This window comes from Mytilus californianus, unplaced genomic scaffold (genome assembly GCF_021869535.1).
Source record: "Mytilus californianus isolate M0D057914Y unplaced genomic scaffold, xbMytCali1.0.p SCAF_5, whole genome shotgun sequence".
In the NCBI taxonomy this organism is placed as follows: domain Eukaryota; kingdom Metazoa; phylum Mollusca; class Bivalvia; order Mytilida; family Mytilidae; genus Mytilus; species Mytilus californianus.
Window position 1 is genome coordinate 62,112,498 of NW_026262701.1, and position 16,755 is coordinate 62,129,252.

Sequence of the window (16,755 nt, forward strand, 5' to 3'; positions counted from 1 at the left end):
GGGCGATCAATTTTGGGAAACAGTTTAGAATAACAATATGCAATTATAATTTGGACGATTTCATACTTAGGACTGCAATATGGAATTGTGTTGCAATCCTCTAAAATTTGATGAAATTTATTAACAGGTTAAGAACAGAGTTTGGTTAACAGAACAGTTTTCGTCTGTGTTGATAAGCATGTTTCCAGTGTATAATCAAATCTTTCAAGTTATGGTGTCTCACCATAGACCAACACACGGCCTGATAACTTCACAATGAAACTGCTCAAAAATTAAAAAGATAAAACAACACTTTATAAATTTCATCGTTCAAAGTGTTTTTCTTAATTTACCTTCATCAGTAACGTTCAAAGCCGAATATGTAAAAGCCAAGGATGTATAAGAACCAAAACAGTTGAAAAGTTAAATGACCAAAAGGACTTTAAAATAAAAGTCAAATCAATCTTAGGTTAATTTTGCCTGACGGAGTTGAAACCTTAGTTTCTTAATAATTTCTAAATCTATGAAAGGACAATTTAAGAAAGGTAAACTATAAAGCATGTAAGTACCAAAGTACTGACTACTGGATGATGATACCATCGGAGTCCACCAGCAGCGGTATCAACTCCGCGCTGTAAAAAATGAAAAAAAGTTTCATGCGTCTAAAGCACGTTTAGGACATCGGTAAAATCTGAAACTGTCAATATCATAAAATGTTTCTATCAGACAGTCCTGATAATATGGAAAAGTCAAGTATATACAATTTCACAAGGATTATATGACATACTACATTGAAACATCATGATGCAATAACAATTAGTATTTTATAAGTAGCTGAGTTAATTAACTATGAATAAACAAACAAATTCCCTCCAATCAAGAGTTCAGTTATGGAAAGTACCTATTCCGATGTTTTGCTTCTCTCTCTGTGCGTGTTCGCGATCGAACTGGTGTACTAAATCTGACTGGTGGTTATATTTGTATATCTGATAAATTAATTGGCGCTTAAATTGTATAAACCAGTTATGTGGTGGATAAATAAGTTTTCAAATGATCGACAAATCCCACAATTGGGTTTGTGTTTTGTATACAAGATCTGACTTTTTCCGAAGACTTGGTAAGATCATGTACACCCAAGGCTTAAAGCTTGATTTATCTTTGGAGGATACTACCTCTAGACACATGAGTTTGACTCATTAGACCTAGTTTTAAAACCTTCGTGATATAACGTTTGACGCCTTGCTGCTTGTCTTGGAAGTTCAAAAACCAGAGAAAAAAACATCCTTAACGCATTTATACTCTAAATGATATAAAACGTTTTTATTTGCTGGAATGTAAACCCGAGGTTTACAGGACATCTGATTTTTCACGTCATAGCATTAAAATAGTGGGTGTTAACTTCATAGAGTGAACAGTGCTTGCATATGCCATCGTGATATACGTGATATGATTGTCCTTATCATTCCTATGGGAATTTGCATTTGACAACATCTGCGTAAGATTCTTGTTAATTTTTTTTTAACTAAACCTTAACTTCGTGGTCTGGATGGGGTTGAGTGAGTATTTTTGTACTCCTTATCATTGGCATATTACCTGATTCATGTGTGATTCACATTTATTGTGTATATTTGTAAAGGCAGCTTCATATTAATTCAATTTGTAACTTAGCCCGAAACCGAGATATGTGTATGTTCATGTTCACATACTATTATGAACTCTTTTCATTTCTTTATGGCAGAGATCCAATGATATACTAGTATATATGTCTAATCTCTCCAAAGAGACACAATGCTTCGTTTGTCTGAAAGGAGTTTTTCTTAACTCATGCCAAGGTTTACATCGGGCAAAATGTCACATTCTAAACACAGGCCAATACAACTTATTCTAATTAAAATTAAAGTTCTGTCTTTTCTAAATTGTCATGCAATTTCATTGTGGATGAAAAATTATCTACTTTATCTGTATAGGGGCTGCTTATTGATAAATCCAATACCGATCATCATGCATTTATAAAGAAAAACTTTGTAAACATATCATTTCTCATCCCTAAAGAGCTTTGGTATTTGAATATTAATTAAATATATCCTGTTTAGTAGGTTTATTTTCAGTATTTGATTTAAGTTTTATAATTTCACCTATGGCAGAGTCACTCTTTTTCATGATTTGAATTTTCCGAGGACTCCAAACAATCTAAAAAATATAATTCTAAATTATTAACTCTGGAATATTAAGTAATTTACTAATAATGGATTCTTAAAAGAGGGGCGAAAGATACCAAAGGGACATTCAAAATCATAAGTCGAAAATAAATTGACAACGCCATGGATTCTTAAAGTTAATTTCCTTAGCCACAACTGTGAGACAGATTCCTGTATGAATTTGTTTGCAAACTCTGCTATCCACATTTCCCCACAGCCTAATTTCGAAAAGGGAAGTCGGTGGTTCGGGACAGCACTCTGAGTATTCTTTCCCTTTTGCATTTACGGATAGGTACTGTGGATTCATTATTTTTCGTTGGATACCAATTTTCATTGATTTCGTGGGAACAGCTGAACCACGAATTTAAATGTTCAACGAATTCCAAATTTTCCATTGGCCTGTATGCAGACTATGGTAAAACCACGAAATTAAATATCCACGAAAGTGTGAGTTTTTCTCAATCCACGAAAATTGGTACCCACGAAAATAAATGAATCCACAGTATTCTGGATAATGCATTGGCATATGTATGCAACGACCCTTCCTATCATTAAATGTCCTGTATTAATTTTGTGTTTAACAAGGTCTGTTCCTCCAAATTTCCCACCAGGCCCTACAAAAATGTCATAAAAATCCTTTTAATTATTTCCCTAATTTCTTTATTATTCTCTCTCGAGGATTTTTGTAATAGTTCCTGTAAGTATGCGAGCAAACCTTCAGGAATATCTTCTTTTTGAATCACACGAGCTTATTTGATTATCAATTAACTGAACAGTGTTTATTGGTCACCTATACTGTTGATATTTTCTTTAATTCAACAAACCGATCATACACAGAATTTTGTTCTTATGTAGGTTCATTTAAAGTTTTGGCAAGTAAACCCAAATGTGTTGGGTTTTTTTTTATATTTGGCTCAATATTCGAGTTGTCTTGACAATTATAAACATTTTTGAATAAAGGGACATAACTCTATCTTTCCTATGTTCAACTCTTCCTAAATTATGATTATTATTATGCTTTCTATGTTTAACACTTTGATGTCCTATCACTCACTTTGCTTCGGTCAGTTTGAAATCACATTTATATTTAAAAAAAAAAAATCATTACTAGTATGCCGTTAAGTTATCCTAATTTTACCACAATACGCAGATTTATCTATTTTATGTTTAATGCTAACATTTATTCGGTCTTATATCGAGATTTGAACTTCGATAAACTACTGCCGCCTTTATAAACACTTTATTGTCATCATCTGCAGATAAAATTGATTCAACTCTGAAGAATTCTGACAGCTCTACATCATAACTTTCAATAATATTTCTAGCTTATAAAGTTACATAGGAACCATTGTCTATAAATGGTTATTTATTTCTGCAGGCACGTACAGACTGTAGGCTCGGAATCTCTTGCCAAATTATCAAATTCAAATCTTTCATTTATTTACATTTCAGGCCTCATTTTTAACCCATTTCCCTTTAACATATATACACTGTACCGCTAAACCAAGTTTTAAGACAATTAATTTGCGTTAAGGTAGACCGGGTGTCTTTTTTCTGAGCATCCCTTCTAGGCATGTTGCAACAATACTTTTTTGGTTTAACAATATTTTACCAAGTATCATTAAATATACAAAAAAAAAACATCAAAATTTTAAATTTAGATATTAAACTATAAAAAAATTAATTGCCGTTAAATGTATTTAATTTTTCAATAAAAATCCTTTTAAAATTTACAACCCATATGGAATATCTGTGGATTCGTTAATTTCAATGTATTTCAACGACAAAAAAAAAGGTACGCTCTCCGGTTCTTATATTAAAATTTTAAAGTCCATTGACCCAGAAGTCTTTCACAGAAGTTTAAAAAAAATCTATCGTCGAACATTTAGATACCCAAACTACCTTGTCTTGTATCTTTAACATTTTTTTACGTACATATGTCTTTAAGGGCTTAAATCTATACTAAGAATATCAGTATGTGATTCAACGTACCTCAAACTTCTATCGTTTACAACTAATTCGACTCATTCTCTGTGAAAACTGATTTTTTTATTAAATTTATCAAATAGATTTTTTTCACAGTATATTTTAACAATTAATGATTTTTTGGAAGACATATATATTTTTATTAACTGCGCAGTGAGCATTGTAATAAAATCATTGATATTATAATTATAACTTGAACACGAGTTGAATGTGTGATTCATCGTGTACCAGCGCAATGACAAACTCGAAATGCATTAAAAATTCGTGTTAATTTCTTACAGAATTTACTGTAAGAATAAACAAAAAAAAAAAACAAAATAAAACAAAACTAAAATGTGCTGAAAATTGTTAGCGAAGTTGAAATAGCAGTAACAAAACGTTGATTCTTAAATGCTTGGTTATTGTAATGATAGTAAAATATAAGTTTAAATGAATGAACATTTATTTGTCAAGGAAAAAATGCACCTCCTAAATGTTCTCCTAATTGAGGAATTGACAACAAAAATATTACATTTCAACTTTTTTAATTCCTAAGGAAAAACATGTTGGATTAGTGTATTCTTGAGCAGTAAACTTATAATTTCAATAACTGCAATGATTTCTGTGGTGTAGCAGAAAGCTGAAACAGCCATTAACAGAAAGATCGCGTGTTCGAATCCCACAGCTGTAAGTATAAATTATTTTCAATATTAAATGTAACTCAATTTTACTTTTAATTTCAAATAGGCCACTGAATACATGCTAAAGTAAGATTAAGAAAAAAATCAATTTTTTTCTTATAAATTTGTGTGCCTAGTTGCACGTCCCCTGTGTGGTCTTTTGTTACGGTTCAGGGTCGGCCACTACACCAAGTAACAATTTCTTACTGGTTCAATCTTTCCTTGTAAATGTTTGACTTAACACAAATTTGACAGAACTTGTCATTGATTTGATTGGGAGAAAAAGGCTTCTGAAATCCGTTAATTTTGATGTTACTGGCATCGCTATTTCAAGTCATATTACTAGTATTTCCTCTTTCCATACCAATTTGGCAAATAGTTTATTTTCTAACAGACTTAGCTCATTGTTTTTGAACAAAAGAATGCCCTATTATGGCAACAATATGTCTCTACACCACTTTTTTCAATGAATTTCATATTTTTCACCTTCTCCAGCAAGTCAAGTGACTTTTCCAGAGATACCATGTGACCAAGGATTTGTAAAGCCTTACCATACAAATTCTTGATGTGACCAAGGAAAGACCGATTTTCTATAAATTTAGATATAAAGGTCCAATGTTGCATTTGTATGAGCTTTTGTGCAAATGTCCTAATCAATTGAAATTTGCATATGGCAGTGTATTTTCGACAAGAAAATGTCTAAAATGTCTTAAATAAAAAAGGTTAATAACTGGCTGCTTATTATGCCTTTGTGGCAGTCCGCTCAATTCATTCGAACGAATTTCAAGTGTTTGTGTTAATAACATCTTGTGTCATGTGATTTTTCATCCTTCAGAATGTTTTTTTTGAAGCAGCGAGTTTGAAGGTCCCATTGTTTACTGCAGTAATCACATGTAATTACAAAATTCCTTTAAATGTTTTCGGTTACAGATTTTACATAAATGTTTACATCTGTCTTTGTATATATATTTACAGTTCATGAGCGGCAGTAATATTATCCTCGTTTCTTATTTCTTGAATGGGTTGTCCTTCAATTCTGTATGTGTTTCATAACATGTGAAGGTATATATTGTGCTAAGCTCTGTGAATGATCTGGAAAAGTTAGATTTGGAAAATCATTCCTATTAGATAACTATCAAAAATTGTACTAGTCTGTTTCGCTGAATCAAAATTGGAATCGGGTGTGTAAATTGGAATTCTATGATCTCTTTTAGTACGTAAAAATGTATGATGATTCTGTTTACAAATATTATACGTAGTTTGACATGAACCTATCGGTAATGGAGATTTTATTAAAGGTAGCTTTTACAATGATTCCTCATATCAATGATAATCATATCAGCATTGGGTATAGCATGATATTAATGGCTCCAGGTATGGAGCAAAGCACGAATTCTGAAAGGTTTTCCCATGACCAGGAGGATTAAAGTCTTTTTATTTGACAAAATATGGAGCTTCTTAAACAGCTTAAGTGTATAATTCCCTTGACTTTACTGAAGGGTCTCCATACATCTTGGATGACATAACCTTTTTTGCAGACATTTCCATATTATTTTTTTCTTGTGTCAGAATCGTTAGTTTCATCATTTTTTCAACCTAAGGACTAGCTAATTCTTCCCTAAAAAAATTTTAGTAATAGAAATTCTTATCTGGAAAAATTGTGCCGTTGTGGCTCTGTAGTTCCAGCAAACAAAGCCTTAAACAACATTGTTTGTATCTGCAAAAATCATTATTGGGATGTCTGACTAAAGAACTTTAAATTCACTACAAATCTGGGATTTCCATATATATGTTACAGTGAATTTGTATAATCCCTGAAAATTTTAAGAATTATTTTACAAATTGCCCGATAAGATATCAGGGATTATCAATAGTATAAAGATCCTATGTTTGATAGAAATAAATCAAAGATAGACAAATTAATCATCTGTATTTCTTACTTTTGTAAGGTTTAAGTGGAATGTTCCCCGTATCTTTATCACATCTAAAGTAAACAGTTTTTTCTGTGATATGCTACTTTACTGGGTTGAACAAAATTAACTCATAAACAAAAAGGTACTTGAAATTAAAATTGATAATACCAACATTCACAATCATACTGATACCTGAACATGTATGCCATGAATTCGTATTATTTGCCAAAAATCGCGTCAAATCACATCCATGTACTGAATGTACACGCCCAGTGTATGTAATATGCTGTAAACCAAATGGCGATGAAGGTTATTGAAAATCGTTTTTTTTCCTATGTTCCAATGAACAAGGAATTATAACTTATCATACTAATGCAACTAAACATACAGAAAAAAAAACAGACAGAACACAAGCTTGACAGATCAAACACAATTTTGGCTGTAATGTTTTGATACCGATTCCGCCTGTTGACCGCGGAACGAGAGACCAAAAAAATATAATGGCAATCCTTCATGAAAACACTGAAAACAATATTGCCAGGCTACGAAACATGAAATTTTGCTCAGATCCTACACAAGAAATCAACTTTAGGCGGCCGAATCACATTACAATTTTCTTCAACGTGCAGTAAAATAAGAGTCAATCTGTAAAGATAAGGAGTAAAGGTGCGCAATAGTTGTCAAGTATTTTGCCGCTATTCTTTCACGGACTGTAACTAACGTTACCTTTGTAACGTCAACACGTTTATTACGTTATTGTAGTCATACAAGCATGTAGAGTCATTAAAAGCAATTAGAACTGTTCACACGTATTCTATTTACACAAGCGAAGTACTAACCAACTAAACCCAAACATTGGTGCCGTGACTCATGGAGAAGCTGAAAGCAATTCGTGGTGGACACAGAAGCGCCGTCACAACACTAATCAATAGAACTAACCAGAAAATTTCAGAAAATGAAATCGAGAATCAAGAACTTTCGGCAGCCACAGACACTCTGATGAAGAAGAGGAACTTACTCGAAACTTTGGACACACAGATTCTAGATGGAACAGAAGTCGGAGATATGGAACAGGAAATTTTGGATAGTGATGAATTCAATTTACATTTGGAAGTGTCAATTCACAAATTCAAGGACATTACATCAAACTCAGGAGCTAGCGTTCTAAAACCTACGGTGAGTGATTTTTTAAATCAAGGTCCAGCAGCACATATTTCAACACTTCCAACAACAAGCAATATTAATCACAACACAAATCAGACACAGGATGCTATTCAAAGCACTTTTGTTAATCACGGAGCAAACGCAACTTATAACCCTTCTCCGAATTTCTATCATAGACTACCAAAGTTAGACTTGCCTTCATTTTCGGGAGATATTTTACACTGGCAGACATTTTGGGATTCGTTTGAATCAACCGTACACCAGAACCCTGCTCTTACAAACGTACAAAAGTTTAGTTATTTAAATTCACAACTCCATTACGAAGCAGCACAGTGTATTACAGGGTTAGCCCTAACCAACGCAAACTATGATCAAGCAATTAATTTACTGAAGGAGCGTTACGGTCAACAACAGAAAATTATCAACGCACACATGCAAAATCATCTTGATTTACCAAGTCCTTCATTTACCCTCAGTAGTATTAAGTCATTTTATGACAGATTGGAGGCGAATATCAGGGGACTTGAATCCCTAGGTCAGACGCAAGATACATATGGATCCCTTCTTGTACCCATAATTTTCGGGAAACTACCCGCAGAAATGAGGAAAAACTTAACACGGGAACACGGAAAAAATAGCTGGGATATAATATCGCTGCGTGAAGCTTTAGCAAAACAGATGTATGTACAAGAGGCTGGTAATGTTAATACATGTATGTCCGATAATATGACATTAACTGCGTCTTTTCACACGGGAGCCGTTCCTAAGACAAGCACAAATAAACAACAATTTAGGGGGTATCAGATCAAGACCATGAATACACGATTGACAACTAAACCATGTGTATATTGCAAACAGTCGCATTCGTCAATAGATTGTACAAACATTGTAGACCACGAAAAACGCTTTACCATAGTTAAACAGAAAAACCTTTGTTTCAATTGTCTCGGAAATCATAAAGTTTCAGACTGCCGTTCTAAATTTAAATGCCGTAAATGTAATAACAAACATCACACAAGCCTATGTAATAAAGACAAGACAAAATTACACGATGAGCAGACAACCGCATCTGTAAATACAGTTGATATTGAAGAGGGAAATAGTAACACATGTATATTTTACAGTTCGTCAACATTGCCCGTGCAATCTAGAACTGATGTACTACTGAAAACAGCAATTTCACCAGTTTGGACAGGAAACCAGACCGTATCCGCAAATATACTGCTAGACGAAGGCTCACAGAAATCTTTCATTTCAGAAAATTTAGCTACAAAATTACAAATTACAACAAAGGGAACCACCACAGTCAGTCTAGCTGCATTTGGAGACGCAAACAGGAACGTGCGTAACCTTGATAAAGCCGTTATTGAGTTGGAAACCCAACTAGGAGAAAGAATACCAATGGAGGTGCTTATTGTACCCACAATAGCTGCCCCTCTGCAGAACCGAATGAATTACGAAGCATCTAAACTTCCGTATTTAAAAGGTTAAGATTAGCACACCCCGTATGTGAAGACGATAAATTTGAGATTTCTTTGTTAATAGGCGCAGACTATTATTGGGACATTGTTGAAAACAATATAATCCGCGGAAATGGTCCAACAGCTGTGAAATCAAAAATTTGGTATTTATTATCGGGACCGATGATCAACACAACAGGTAATACAGTTGCAGCTTCAATGATGAATATTTTGGTACAACATAAGAAGGAGGAGATTGATTTAGAGCGTTTTTGGAAACTGGAATCCATGGGAGTTACAGCAGACGATGAGTCAACACAGACAGACATAGATTTTTATGAAACATATCAGAAATCTAGTATTATGTACAAAGATAATCGATATATTGCCAAATTACCGTGGAAAGACGATTTTCAGGACTAACTACAATATAACAAAACGTCGTACTGAAAATTTAATAAACAAGCTCAGTAAGGACCAAGACACGCTAAAAATATACGGAAGTATAATTAAAGATTAAGAAAAGCGTGGATTTGTTGAGAAGGTTAATGAGGAAACCGACAGAAGTACAAGAATTCATTACATTCCACATCATGCTGTTAAAAAAGACTCAACAACAACACCAATACGCATAGTTTACGATTGTAGCTGTAGAGAATCACCAGACAAAGCCAGCTTGAATGATTGTCTCATGTCAGTTCCACCACTTATAAATGATTTGACAGGAATTATCACAAGATTCAGACTACACAAGTTCGCAGTAACAACGGATATCGAGAAGGCGTTTTTACAGATCCAATTAGACGAAGAAGACCGAGATGTAACAAGATTTCTTTGGTTGAGCGATTCGAGCGACCCTACTAGTCCACTAATCACCTATCGTTTCCGAGTAGTTCTTTTCGGAACAACTTGTTCTCCATTCATGTTGAATGCCACAATCATGAAACATCTGAAAAATAATTTGTCAGATACTGCTAGAGCATTGAAGAGAGACCTGTATGTGGACAACGTTTTGTCGAGCTTTCATAGCGAGGAGAATTTACTATCATTTTATAAAGAATCACGTCAACTTTTATCCAAAGGAGGATTTAATCTTTGGTCTTGGGCATCAAACAATAGGAAACTGCGCAATTTGGCAGAGTCGGAGGACTGCATGGACAAGGACAAAACTATTAAAATTTTGGGACTTCGATGGAACACTGAAACTGATACGATATCGTTTCAAAACAGCATTAAAATTGATAAGGAGAAATTCTTCAACAGTCGTCAAGGATATTTGACCCGTTAGGAGTATTAAGCCCAATCACCGTCCGAGCTAAGATTTTGATGCAGACTATATGGGAGAGGAAATTTGACTGGGATGAGCTCTTACCAGATGATATAAAGAGTAAATGGTACGCTTTATTGGAGGACTTACAACAAGCAGTCACACTTGAAATACCGAGATTTTATTTCACCAATGAATCATCTGCAAATATCAACACCAAGGTAAGGACACTACATGTATTTACCGATGCTAGTCAAAGTGCATACGGAGCATGCGCCTACATTGTGGCCGGAGATGAATCAACGCTGGTTATGGCGAAAAACAGAGTGGCCCCTTTAAAGCAAATAACATTGCCAAGACTTGAACTAATGGGAGCATTAACAGGAGCGAGGCTAGCTTATCATTTACTGGAAAATTTAGGAGACATGGAAGTAACATTTTGGTCCGATAGCCAAATTGTTTTATCATGGATTGCGTCGATGAAACCACTGAAGAAATTTATTGCTAACCGAGTGACTGAAATCAAAGAACTGGTTAAAAATCAGCGATGGAAATATTGTCCAACGGACATGAACCCTGCAGATTTACAAACTAGAGGCACATCTGCAGATAAATTTCTGAACAACGAATTATGGACACAAGGACCGAAGTGGATTATCAACGAAACTGAATGGCCTACTTGGAACGGAAACAAAATGGCATTGCTAACAAATGCTGAATATGACATTGAGCTAAATTTGTCACTACTCACATCAACACAGAATCAGAATGAAGAATCGGGACTTCACCGGATTATTAATTTAGACCAGTTCAGTAGTTTAAGAAGACTTTTGAGAATTACCGCATATATACTAAGATTTATCAAGAATTGTAAACTACAAAAGAATCAAAGGAACACATCAGCCCTTACGGTAGAGGAAATTAACCATTCAACATTATTATGGATCAAGAGCACTCAAGATAATTCATTTCATCACATCAATTCGACTAAAAGTCCGTCAATATTAAAACAGTTGAAACTTTATAAAGACGATCAGAACATTTGGAGATGCGGAGGCAGAATTAACAATGCACCTTTGAGCGAAACCGCTAAATTTCCATATTTGTTGCCAACAAAACATAGTTTCACAACTTTGGTTATAAAAGATGCACATGTGAAACAACTTCACGGAGGAGTAACTAGTACAGTGACTTTATTACGTCAGACATATTGGATTTCGAGAATTCGTCAATGCGTCAATGCAGTATTACGCAAATGTGTCACTTGCCGTAAAGTTATAGGGAAGGCTTATCAGAAACCGGACCCGCCACCACTACCAGTAGATAGAGTTCAAGATACATTTCCATTTACCGTGACAGGCGTAGACTTTGCAGGACCACTTTATGTAAAAGATTCCGACAACTCTAGAGCTAAAGTTTACATCTGTTTATTTACTTGCGCCTCTACTAGAGCCGTACATTTAGAGATCGTTTCAAACTTGACAGAGGAGTCTTTTATTTTAGCCTTCAGAAGATTTGTAAGTCGTAGATCGTTACCAAAAACAATGATTTCAGACAATGCATCAACTTACATAGCCGCCAGTAATGAAATTCAACGGCTAACGAATTCGCAATCTTTATTAGAAAAAATACAAGATCAAGGAACAGAATGGAAATTTATTCCAAAAGGAGCACCTTGGTACGGAGGATTCTGGGAGCGTATGATCGGACTAACCAAAACAACTTTAAAGAAAGTAATAGGGATTAAATGTATACGCATGGAAACATTACAGACAGTCATCACTGAGATTGAATCTACATTGAACGACCGACCAATCACGTACGTGTCATCAGATGTCAACGAACCTGAACCATTGACACCTTCTCATCTTCTTTGTGGCCGGAGAATAAGATGTTTACCGTATCCGTCTACAAACATGAACAATTTGATTAATTTTGAACCAAGTACACATAACAACTTGAATCAACGTCTACAGGATCAGCACAACATTATTCAACATTTTCGACGAAGATGGAAAAATGAATATCTTACATCATTAAGGGAATACCACACGACTTTAGGACACAATAATCAGACTATCAAAGTTGGTGATGTGGTTCAAATACATGAAGATTCGCCTAGAATTAATTGGAAGCTAGCCATTGTAGATGAACTATTGGTTGGCAAGGATGGACTCGTTAGAGCAGTGAATTTGCGTACAAACAATGGACATACAAATCGTCCAATTTCAAAGTTATACCCGATAGAGGTTTCTTGCGATTTGTTTCAATCAACACTTGACACCAAAGAACGTAAATCGAAGAAGGACGCCAGGGAAAAGATTCGCCAGTTGATGTCTTAATTTTATACTTATACAGACTTTAATTTTTCAAATGATTTTTATTTTCTACATACATTGACTTTAAGTTAAACTGTGAATATTTGCGATATCTATGTATTTATTAAGAATTTTTATCATTTTCACTTCTCGGCGCCCCCAGTGTCAAGAATTTTGCCGCTATTCTTTCACGGACTGTAACTAACGTTACCTTTGTAACGTCAACACGTTTATTACGTTATTGTAGTCATACAAGCAAGTAGAGTCATTAAAAGCAATTAGAACTGTTCACACGTATTCTATTTACACAAGCGAAGTACTAACCAACTAAACCCAAACAATAGTAGATGTCAACTAAATTTACAATGTAGTTTGTAAACATGAATGATTTGTAAAGTGTTAGAATATTATTAACTAAGCATTTTAATATTAATGTTTCTAAAGATGTTAAGATATGATTTTTGTTAACTTTATTCACTGTCATTTCATTCCAGTTATTTTGGATAGTTACTTAATTAAACGAAACTCACCTTGGTTAAAGTTGCAGTCTAATTTGAATTCTATGTAGAATCACCGAAGTTATCAGAGGAGAAGCACTGCGCAACCGCAACCTCAGTCTTCAAAGATATTTTTTTTTATGATGAAAGCAAAGTGGTACTCTACCAATAGCCTGCTCACTTCAGAGATTCTATGACTTCATAGAATTCAAATTAAGCTTCAACTTTAACCAAGGTAAGTCTCGTTTAATTGAGTAATTCTATAACGTCATATCACTTCCGCAATCAGATGAGATTTTGAAGCACATTCAAAATATTTTCAATAGTAACTTTTATATATATAAATGTAAACCAATTAGTTATTCAACACATATACATCAAAACTATTTGAATTGATAATTCTTTTGTTATAAAAGGATGCAAAAGTATTCACATTTGTCGAACCCGCTTTACTCATAATATCAGGTGAAGAAACATTGTACAGTTTAGCTTTTGACGTAGCTGCAGATCTCACTGAATGAGCACTAATTGTGGAGTGTCTTTACCCTATGTTTGCAAAAATACTTTAATCCAACGGGAAATAGTGCTACAAATCACTGCTTTGTGCGGTTTAAGATAAGTAAATGATTTGTGTTAACACGCAAAAGTCCAGTGCGTCTTAATTCTTTGAAAACAGTATATACACATAACCTAAGGTCTCAGTTTGAAATCTGAATTCTTATATCCTGGTCTATACCGTTTTAATGACACATCTAAATTAAAAACAAATTATCCCTCAATTTTTCCATACAGTCAACACTTAAAACCTTCAGTGTTTGTACACGAGTAGAATTTGTTAATACTATCAACTTATAAGCTTCAAAGGTTACTTCTTGTAAAGTTAACATATTTACTGGTGAAAGTTTTCTTAAGTAATTCAAAACTAATGATACATCTCATACACAAATGTTCTTAGTTTTTGTTGATCTAAGATGCTATACTCCTTTCATAAATCTGACTACTAAAGGGTGTGCTCCTACAAGGACATTATCTATAACTAAACCAAGTGCAGAAAGAGCAGATCTGGCCGTATTCATGGAACTGTAGCTTAGACCATGTTCAAATAAAATAGTCAAAAAATCTAGCACTATATAGAAATTTGAACTTCACCAATTTCCCTTTCACGACAGTAAGAAAACCACTGTTTGACAGATACTTTGTACTGTTTTAGTGCTTTTTCTCCAAGAGCATAACATTATGCTGGCAGTTTTTGTTGAAATTCCTCTGTCAATAAACTGTTTCCTGATAGATGACATATCATTAAATTCAATGTTTTGTTTAATGGATGGACAGTGTCCTTGTAAGGAAGAGTCGGTAGATTTTTCCTTAACAAAATCAGTATGGGTATATCAATCAACATCTGCATCACCAGAGTAAAAGAGTGGCGAAAGATGCCGAAGGGACATTCAAACTCATAAGTTATAAGTCAGAGTAAACCATGCTATGTTGTGATGTTATACTATTGTTTCAGAAAAGGGAGAAGGTTTGGTACCATTAAAACGTTTAATCCCGCTGCAAATGTTTGCACCTGTCCTAAGTCAGGTATCTGATTACATTAGTTGTCGTCTGTTTATGTAGTTCATACATGTTTCTCGTTTCTCGTTTTTATATAGATTAGACCGTTGGTTTTTCCGTTTGAATGGTTTTACACTAGTAATTTTTTGGGGCCCTTTATAGCTTGCTGTTCGGTGTGAGCCAATGCTCCGTGTTGAAGGCCGTACCTTGACCTATGATGGTTTACTTTTATAATTGTAACTTGGATGGAGAGTTGTCTCATTGGCACTCATACCACATCTTCCTATATCTATTGAGTCGGCCATAACAGCGCTACTAAAATCAATGTTGTCTTGTCTTTCAAGATCTTCTGTACACATCTGCCTAATAAACTGAAATGAGGAATTAAATAACATTTAAATCACTCCAGTCTATGGAAAAAGCATCTATAAAACTAGCATCAGGATCAGGTTTCCATGAACAAAACCTTTTCAACTGTGTGTTGATGCTAGATGCAAGTAAATCAATTTGGGATTCACCCCACCGTTCACATATATTACAAAGAATCTCTTTGTTTAACTGCCATTCAACTTCATCATTGAACTTACTAGATTCAGTATCTGCAAAAGTATTTTCAGTTTCAGCAATGTGGCTAGCTGTGAGCCAAACATTTTGTTTCTTAGCCCAAAACCAAATAGATTTTACAACACAATTGCAACATATTGACTTAATTCCACCCATGTTATTGACATAGCTTACTGCTGTAGTATTGTCATTAATATTTTCACATGTGTAAAATATTTTAATTGAAATTCAAATGATTTCAAACGATACAAAATTGTAATTCTAAATAATTTATATGATATTTTTATTCATCAGGGGTCCATCTACCACCTGTTTTGTTTTCATTAAGTACTGCTCCCCAGCCAGAAAATGAAGCATCAGTTTGTAAAATAATTTGTGGATTATCTCTGTCCAAAACTCTGGACTGCGTATAAATATAACTTGACCACCAATTTATTTATATTTTCATGTTATCCGTTATTTTCATTTTGACATCAAAATTGCCCTTTGCCATTTTTAAGGCATGCATTTTTCTATTTCAATATCTCTGTAATACAGTTGACCATAATCAACAGCAGAAAAACTTGAGATTATCAAGCCTATAAATCTAGCAACTTCTCTGATTTTAGAATTTGTCTTGAAAGCAATTTCTGACTTTATTCATGTATCAGTTCTTTTTTGTCTTGTGTAAGTGACAATCATTTTTTCAGAGTCTATCGAAAACCCCTTAAAATTATATCTTTTTTGTAGGTACATGAATAGATTTTTTCTCATGTACAATGAATCCCGAATCAGAAACCAATTTTACAGTATCTTGGATATTTAGACTACACTCTTCAATAGTATCTCCTATCAATAAATAATCATCAATATAATCTATATTGATATGACCAGATCTCCGGAGTGTAGCATATACAACTTTCATAAGTTTTGTAAATAAAGGTGGTACACTTGCCTACCCATTTGGTAAACAAGTGTCTTGACAAATAGAGCCTTTCCAAATAAATCTCAAATAGTTTTGAGATTGCTCTTCAATGGGAACTGAGTAATACGAATGGCAAAGATCGACACTAGCCATGTAACAATTTTGTTTTATCAAATTTAATGCCATTTCAAAAGTGTCCATTTTAAAATAATGATACTCTACCTTTTCATTTAACTTTTTTGAATTTAGTATCATCCGATATTCACCATTCTTTTTAGGTGTCACAAAAATT